General features: G+C 53.8%; 1 non-coding gene across 1 annotated transcript; it reads right to left on the bottom strand.

Moving 5' to 3' along the window:
• Window positions 1-5,693: 5,693 nt before the first annotated feature.
• On the bottom strand, window positions 5,694-5,766 carry TRNAS-GCU (transfer RNA serine (anticodon GCU)). The gene has a single exon. It is a non-coding gene; the product is annotated as a tRNA-Ser (tRNA).
• Window positions 5,767-6,429: the final 663 nt, after the last annotated feature.

The following is a 6,429-nucleotide window of genomic DNA, read 5'->3' as shown; positions in this document are numbered from 1 at the left end:
TAGCCAATTGCGCCACAGAGACAGTCATGCTCCACTCTCACCACCGTCAGAACATTTCTTCAGAGCTATCAGCCCAAAAAAAAGCGCCGCACCCCCCCCCCCTGGTGGGCTCGATTCTCCAACCTTTCGGTTAACAGCCGATCGCGCGAGCCAATTGCGCCACGGAGACAGTCCTGCTCTACTCTCACCACCATCAGAATATATCTTCAAAGCTATCAGCCCAAAGAAAAAAAAGCGCCGCACCACCATCGGGTGGGCTCGAACCTCCAACATTTCGGTTAACAGCCGATCGCGCTAGCCAATTGCGCTACGGAGACAGTCCTGCTTCACTCTCACCACCCTCAGAACATTTCTTCAGAGCTATCAGCCCAAAGAAAAAGAAGCGCCGCACCACCACCGGGTGGGCTCGAACCTTCAACCTTTCGGTTAACAGCCTATCGCGCTAGCCAATTGCGCCACGGAAACAGTCCTGCTCCACTCTCACCACCATTAAAACTTATCTTCAAAGCTATCAGCTCAAAGAAAAAAAAGCAACACACCAATCCCGGGAGGGCTCGAACCTCCAGCCTTTCGGTTAACAGCCCATCGCGCTAGCCGATTGCGCCACGGAGACAGTCATGCTCCACTCTCACCCCCGTCAGAACATTTCTTCAGAGCTATCAGCCCCCCCCAAAAAAAGCGCCGCACCCCCCCCCCCCTGGTGGGCTCGATTCTCCAACCTTTCGGTTAACAGCCGATCGCGCGAGCCAATTGCGCCACGGAGACAGTCATGCTCCACTCTCACCTCCGTCAGAACATATCTTCAAAGCTATCAGCCCAAAGAAAAAAAAGCGCCGCACCACCATCGGGTGGGCTCGAACCTCCAACATTTCGGTTAACAGCCGATCGCGCTAGCCAATTGCGCCACAGAGACAGTCCTGCTTCACTCTCACCACCATCAGAACATTTCTTCAGAGCTATCAGCCCAAAGAAAAAGAAGCGCCGCACCACCACCGGGTGGGCTCGAACCTCCAACCTTTCGGTTAACAGCCGATCGCGCTAGCCAACTGCGCCACGGAGACAGTCGTGCTTCACTCTCACCACCGTCAGAACTTTTCTTCAGAGCTATCAGCCCAAAGAAAAAAAGCGCCGCACCACCATCGGGTGGGCTCAAACCTCCAGCCTTTCGGTTAACAGCCCATCGCGCTAGCCGATATCGCCACGGAGACAGTCATGCTCCACTCCCACCACCGTCAGAACATTTCTTCAGAGCTATCAGCCCAAAGAAAAAAAAAGCGCCGCACCACCACAGGGTGGGCTCGAACCTCTAACCTTTCGGTTAATAGCCCATCGCGCTAGCCAATTACGCCACGGAGACAGTCGTGCTCCACTCTCACCACCATCAGAACATATCTTCAAATTTATCAGCCCAAAGAAAAAAAAGCGCCGCACCACCACCGAGTGGGCTCGAACCTCCAACCTTTCGGTTAACAGCCGATCGCGCTAGCCATTTGCGCCACGGAGACAGTCCTGCTCCACTCTCCCCACCATCAGAACATATCTTCAAAGCTATCAGCCCAAAGAAAAAAAAGCGGCGCACCCCCACTGGGTGGGCTCGAACCTCCAACCTTTCGGTTAACAGCCGATCGCGTGAGCCAATTGCGCCACGGAGACAGTCCTGGTCTACTCTCACCACCATCAGAACATATCTTCAAAGCTATCAGCCCAAAGAAAAAAAAGCGGCGCACCCCCACCGGGTGGGCTCGTACCTACAGCCTTTCGGTTAATAGCCGATCGCTCGAGCCAATTGCGCCACGGAGACAGGCGTGCTCCACTCTCACCACCGTCAGAACATTTCTTCAGAGCTGTCAGCCCAAAGGAAAAAAAGCGCCGGACCACCACCGGGTGGGCTCGGACCTCCAACCTTTTTTTTAACAGTCGATCGCGCTAGCCAATAGCGCCACGGAATAAGTCGTGCTCCACTCTCACCACCAACAGAACATATCTTCAAAGCTCTCAGCGCAATGAAAAAGCAACACACCACTCCCGGGAGGGCTTGAACTTCGAACCTTTCGGTTAACAGCCGATCGCGCTAGCAAATTGCGCCACGGAGACAGTCATGCTCACTCTCACCACCGTCAGAACATTTCTTCAGAGCTATCAGCCCAACGAAAAAAAAGCGCCGCACCACCATCGGGTGGGCTCGAACCTCCAACCTTTCGTTTAACAACCGATCGCGCTAGCCAATTGCGCCATGGAGACAGTCGTGCTCCACTCTCACCACCGTCAAAACATTTCTTCAGAGCTATCATCCCAAAGAAAAAAAGCGCCGCACCACCACCGGGAGGGCTCGAACCTCTAACCTTTCGGTTAACAGCCGAACGGGCTAGCCGATTGTGCCACGCAGACAGCCGTGCTCCACTCTCACCACCGTCAGAACATTTCTTCAGAGCTATCAGCCCAAAGAAAAAAAAGCGCCGCACGACCACCAGGAGGGCTCGAACCTACAACCTTTCGGTTAACAGCCGGTCGCGCTAGCCAATTGCGCCACGGAGACATTCGTGCTCCACTCCCACCACCATCAGAACATACCTTCAAAGCTATCAGCCCAAAGAAAAAAAGCGACGCACCTCCACCGGGTGGGCTCGAACCTCCAACCTTTCGGTTAACAGCCGATCGCGCTAGCCAAATGGGCCACGGAGACAGTCGTGCTCCACTCTCACCACCATCAGAACATATCTTCAAAGCTATCAGTGCAAAGAAAAAAAAGCAACATACCACTTCGGGAGCGCTCGAACCTCCAAACTTTCAGTTAACAGCCAATCGCGCTAGCCAATTGCGCCACGGAGACAGTCGTGCTCCACTCTCACCACCGTCAGAGCATTTCTTCAGAGCTATCAGCCCAAAGGAAAAAAAGCGCCGCACCACCACCGGGTGGGCTCGAGCGTCAAACCTTTCGGTTAATAGCCCATCGCGCTAGCCAATTACGCCACGGAGACAGTCGTGCTCCACTCTCACCACCATCAGAACATATCTTCAAAGCTGTCAGCGCAAGGAAAAAAGCAACACACCACCACCAGGTGGGCTCGAACCTCCAACCTTTCCGTTAACAGCCCATCGCGCTAGCCAATTGCGCCACGGAGACAGTCATGCTCCACTCTCACCACCGTCAGAACATTTCTTCAGTGCTTTCAGCTCAAAGAAAAAAAAGCGCCGCACCACCACCGGGTGGGCTCGAACCTCCAACCTTTTGGTTAATAGCCCATTGCGCTAGCCAATTACGCCACGGAGACTGTCGTACTCCACTCTCACCACCATCAGAACATATCTTCAGAGCTATAAGCGCAAAGAAAAAAAAGCAACACACCACTCCCAGGAGGGCTCGAACCTCCAACCTTTCGGTTAACAGCCGATCGCGCTAGCCAATTGCGCCACGGAGACAGTCCTGCCCCACTCTCACCACCATCAGAACAAATCTTCAAAGCTATCAGCCCATAGAAAAAAAAGCCCGCACCACCACCGGGTAGGTTCGAACCTCCAACCTTTTCGATAACAGCCAATCGCGCTAGCCAATTGCGCCACGGAGACAGTCATGCTCCACTCTCACCACCATCAGAACATTTCTTCAAAGCTATCAGCCCAAAGAAAAAAAAGCGCCGCACCACCATCGGGTGGGCTCGAACCTCCAACCTTTCGGTTAGCAGCCGATCGCGCTAGCCAATTGCGCCACGGAGACAGTCCTGCTCCACTCTCACCACCATCAGAACATATCTTCAAAGCTATCAGCCCAAAGAAAAAAAAAGCGCCGCACCACCAACAGGTGGGCTCGAACCTCCTACCTTTCGGTTAACAGCCGATCGCGCCAGCCAATTGTGCCACGGAGACAGTCGTGCTCCACTGTCACCCCCGTCAGAACATTTCTTCAGAGCTACCAGTCCAAAGAAAAAGAAGCGCTGCACCACCACCGGGTGGACTCGAACCTCCAACCTTTCGGTTAAGAGCCGATCGCGCTAGCCAATTGCGCCACGGAGACAGTCGTGCTCCACTCTCACCACCATCAGGACATATCTCCAAAGCTATCAGCGTAAAGAAAAAAGCGACACACCACTCCCGGGAGGGCTCCAAACTCCAATGTTTTGGTTAACAGCCGAACGTGCTAGCCAATTGCGCCACAGAGACAGTCGTGCTTCAATCTCACCACCGTCAGAACATTTCTCCAAAGCTATCAGCGCAAAAAAAAAGCGCCGCACCACTCCCGGGAGGGCTCGAAACTCCAATTTTTCGGTTAACAGCCGAACGTGCTAGCCAATTGCGCCACGGAGACAGTCGTGCTCCACTCTCACCACCGTCAGAACATTTCTTCAGAGCTATCAGCCCAAATAAAAAAAAGTGCCGCCCCACCACCGGGTGGGCTCGAATCTCCAACCTTTCAGTTAACAGCCAATTGCGCCACGGAGACAGTCGTGCTCCACTCTCACCACCGTCAGAACATTTCTTCAGAGCTATCAGCCCAAAGAAAAAAAAGCGCCGCACCACCATCGGGTGGGCTCGAACCTCCAACCTTTCGGTTAACAGCCCATCGCGCTAGTTAATTGCGCCACGGAGACAGTCATGCTCCAGGCTCACCACCGTCAGAACATTTCTTCTGAGCTATCAGCTCAAAGAAAAAAAAGCGCCGCACCACCACCGGGTGGGCTCGTACCTCCAACCTTTCGGTTAACAACCAATCGCGCTAGCCAATTGCGCCACGGAGACAGTCGTGCTTCACTCTCACCACCGTCAGAACATTTCTTCAGAGCTATCAGCCCAAAGAAAAAAAAGCGCCGCACCACCACCGGGTGAGCTCGAACCTCCAACCTTTCGGTTAACAGCCCATCGCGCTAGCCAATTACGCCACGGAGACAGTCGTGCTCCATTCTCACCACCATCAGAACATATCTTCAAAGCTATCAGCCCAATGAAAAAACAGCAACACACCACTCCCGGGAAGGCTCGAACCTCCAACTTTTCAGTTAACAGCCGATCGCGCTAGCCAATTGCGCCACGGAGACAGTCGTGCTCCACTCTCACCTCCGTCAGAACATTTATTCGGAGCTATCAGCCCAAAGGAAAAAAAGCGCCGCACCACCTCCGGTTGGGCTCGAGCCTCCAACCTTTCGGTTAATAGCCCATCGCGCTAGCCAAGTACGCCACGGAGACAGTCGTGCTCCATTCTCACCACCATCAGAACATATCTTCAAAGCTATCAGCCCAAAGAAAAAAAAGCAACACACCACTCCCGGGAGGGCTCGAACCTCCAACCTTTCAGTTAACAGCCGATCGCGCTAGCCAATTGCGCCACGGAGACAGTCGTGCTCCACTCTCACCACCGTCAGAGCATTTCTTCAGAGCTATCAGCCCAAAGGAAAAAAAGCGCCGCACCACCACCGGGTGGGCTCGAGCGTCCAACCTTTCGGTTAATAGCCCATCGCGCTAGCCAATTACGCCACGGAGACTGTCGTGCTCCACTCTCACCACCATCAGAACATATCTTCAGAGCTATAAGCGCAAAGAAAAAAAGCAACGCACCACTCCCAGGAGGGCTCGAACCTCCAACCTTTCGGTTAACAGCCGATCGCGCTAGCCAATTGCGCCACGGAGACAGTCGTGTTCCACTTCCACCACCATCAGAACATATCTTCTAAGCTATCAGTGCAAAGAAAAAAGCAACACACCTCTCCCGGGAGGGCTCGAACCCCCAACCTTTCGGTTAGCAGCCGAACGCGCTATCCAATTGCGCCATGGAGACAGTCATGCTCCACTCTCACCACCGTCAGAACATTTCTTCAGAGCTATCAGCCCAAAGAAAAAGAAGCGCCGCACCACCATCGGGTGGGCTCGAACCTCCAACCTTTCAGTTAACAGCCGATCGCGCTAGCCAATTGCGCCACGGAGACAGTCGTGCTCCACTCTCACCACCGTCAGAACATTTCTTCAGAGCTGTCTGCCCAAAGGAAAAAAAGCGCCGGACCACCACCGGGTGGGCTCGGACCTCCAACCTTTTCGTTAACAGTCGATCGCGCTAACCAATTGCGCCACGGAAAGAGTCGTGCTCCACTCTCACCACCAACAAGACATTTCTTCAGAGCTGTCAGCCCAAAGGAAAAAAAGCGCCGGACCACCACCATGTGGGCTCGGACCTCCAAACTTTTCGTTAACAGTCGATCGCGCTAACCAATTGCGCCACGGAAAGAGTCGTGCTCCACTCTCACCACCAACAGGACATATCTTCAAAGCTCTCAGCGCAATGAAAAAGCAACACACCACTCCCGGGAGGGCTTGAACCTCGAACCTTTCGGTTAAAAGCCCATCGCGCTAGCCAATTGCGCCACGGAGACAGTCATGCTCCACTCTCACCATCGTCAGAACATTTCTTCAGAGCTATCAGCCCCCCCAAAAAAAGCGCCGCAC

Source organism: Rhipicephalus microplus, unplaced genomic scaffold (assembly GCF_043290135.1).
Source record: "Rhipicephalus microplus isolate Deutch F79 unplaced genomic scaffold, USDA_Rmic scaffold_44, whole genome shotgun sequence".
In the NCBI taxonomy this organism is placed as follows: domain Eukaryota; kingdom Metazoa; phylum Arthropoda; class Arachnida; order Ixodida; family Ixodidae; genus Rhipicephalus; species Rhipicephalus microplus.
This window is presented reverse-complemented; position numbering and strand designations above follow the sequence as displayed.